This window comes from Poecilia latipinna, unplaced genomic scaffold (assembly GCF_001443285.1).
Source record: "Poecilia latipinna isolate Pla-1442-1.1 unplaced genomic scaffold, P_latipinna-1.0 Scaffold175, whole genome shotgun sequence".
NCBI classification, from domain to species: Eukaryota; Metazoa; Chordata; class Actinopteri; order Cyprinodontiformes; family Poeciliidae; genus Poecilia; species Poecilia latipinna.
Window position 1 is genome coordinate 461,499 of NW_015112791.1, and position 2,349 is coordinate 463,847.

Here is a 2,349-nt window from a genome sequence, read left to right on the forward strand (position 1 = left end):
GGGTGGGGTTAAGGGGTTTTTAGTTTTGGGAAGGAGAGGGGGTGGGTTGTAAAAATTGTTGTTTTTTTTTTAAAAAAAAAAAAAAAAAAAAAAAAAAAAAACGTGGTCAATAACAGTTAAATCCTGGCCTATAAAGCTATAACTCTTTTCCCCTCATAGATGACATTCCCATTTAAAAATGTCACTTTGTAGTTCTGTTTATCTTTGCATGTCATTAAAATAAATCCATTAGTTGAGCTTAAACAACAAGGCAAAACCAGCTGAATTTAGTACTTGTATGACGCTGCAGCTCCCTGCAAAGATTAAAAATAAACATTGATCTAAATTATTAAGTATTTTCAACTTCTTTAAAAAATAAAAATAAATAAATCCATAGTCTTTAAATGTGAACACTGCTGCAATGTAGAGCTAATTAAACTGCAGGTTAGGCATTTCTTTTTTCCTAACACAATGACATCATGTGTGTGTGACGGAGAGCAATTAGGCTGCGATTCAGAGTAATTTATGGGTTAAAACTTACCTTAGAGGTTGGCGTGGAAGTACCAGAAACATATCGACACTTATGTTGACTTTTTGGCTCAGGCAGCACACAACCAAGCTGTTAATGTCCCACTTGAGGACCCTGTGGCTTTTTTTTTTTCTTTTTTGACAACCACTGATAGAAAAGACACAGATACTGGTAATGGTGTGGTAACCAAATGCATCAACATCAGCAATATCCTGTGCTAACAGCAGCAGTGCACAACCACAGGCCATTAGCTGACACAGAGCCATAAATGATGTGGAAAGCCTGATAAAGCCACTGTCAGGAGCCTGCAGATCGCACAGGAGAAATCAATCAGAGCAGCACGGAGAAACATTAATATCTCTGTTCTGAAGGGGCTCATCATAGCGTGACTGATATTTAAGAAAGAAAACAGTTTCCACAGACAGAATTGGGTCATTTTTAATCAAGGCCACAGCTAGATCAATGCGTTTGCAGCATTAAACTAAAACCGAGCAGAAACCTGGAAGAGCTCTGAGAACATTTGTCATGCATCAAGCTAAGCAATCTCAGACGTTTTCTACAATGAAACAACACGACATGGATGTTATTACTGCTCGTAAACATTAAAAACCCTTTGAAATGCTCTATATATTTGTTTACAGCTGCAGCCGAGCACATAAAAGTGATTAAGTATGGACGTTTCACTGCCAACCTGCCAGGCATATGGAACATGTTACTGCTCTCTCTCTCGCTCTCGGTCAGCGGAGGACGTTTCTCTTTAAACCCAGTCGACTAGAATCAATTTGGTTCAAGTGATGTTTGCCGTTCATGCGTTCACCTTTCGCTGTCGCATTTTGTCATGAGTCCAAAGAGGCCGACGGTCCGCCCGGGTTGGAACGTTTCAGCGAGACAAAAAAAATCAGCAAAAACAGCAACTTATTCCCCACATGTTATGTGGCACTTTAATTTACAGATGAGGCAGAGAAGAAACAGCTGAGGAACAACAATGGTGGGTGTAACTGTAATTATTCCTCCTTTATTGTCTTGGTATTGGTGAATTTAAAATATTTGCTAATTTTCTTATAAACAAAGATCTTTCCAGGAACAATAACACTCATAATAAGGAATAATAACAAAAAAGTTAGTTTGTTTTCAGAATATTTTTTGAATGTTTTTGCCTTTTCCTATAAAATGGTTGCGGAAATAAACACCCAGTTTTCTTTATATAGATCTTTACAAAAAAACAAAAAAACATTTGCAGTAGTTTTATGTCCAAAAACTGTGACAGGAACTGCAGATCAGGTCAATATATCTGAAAAGTACATTTATTTAAGTAACTCGGCTAATGAAAATAATTATATAGATTAATTATAGACAGATTGATGTTTTCAAGCCTTTATTTTTGTTAATTATGTTGATTTTTGGTCTGATGTAACATCTTGAATATGACATCGAACCAATGAGATCTGGGCTGATGAGAAGCATGTTTAGTACCTGGCTGCAGGCTGTTATTTTCAAAAGGTACTTTTGACAAATGAGCATCAACAGGAACCATATTCTACTTTATTGAGTATGAATGTTGTCAGGGATGCTGCCAGCAAAATGACAGTAACATTTAATTTTCCCTTTGACCAATTCAAACATAGTTTCTACTGGATTTTACACAATATATGAAATAGGTGGAAAAGGTATTGAAGTGATTTAATAAAACGTCAGAAAAAGTTTGAATTTTATCAGCGATATTCAGACTTTTCAGCAGCAACTGTACCAAAATTTTTTTGAAAGACAAAATGACAGTTATAGATTATTTAACGTTCGCTCCCAGTTGCAGGCTGTTCTGTGTTCATCTAACACATGAAATG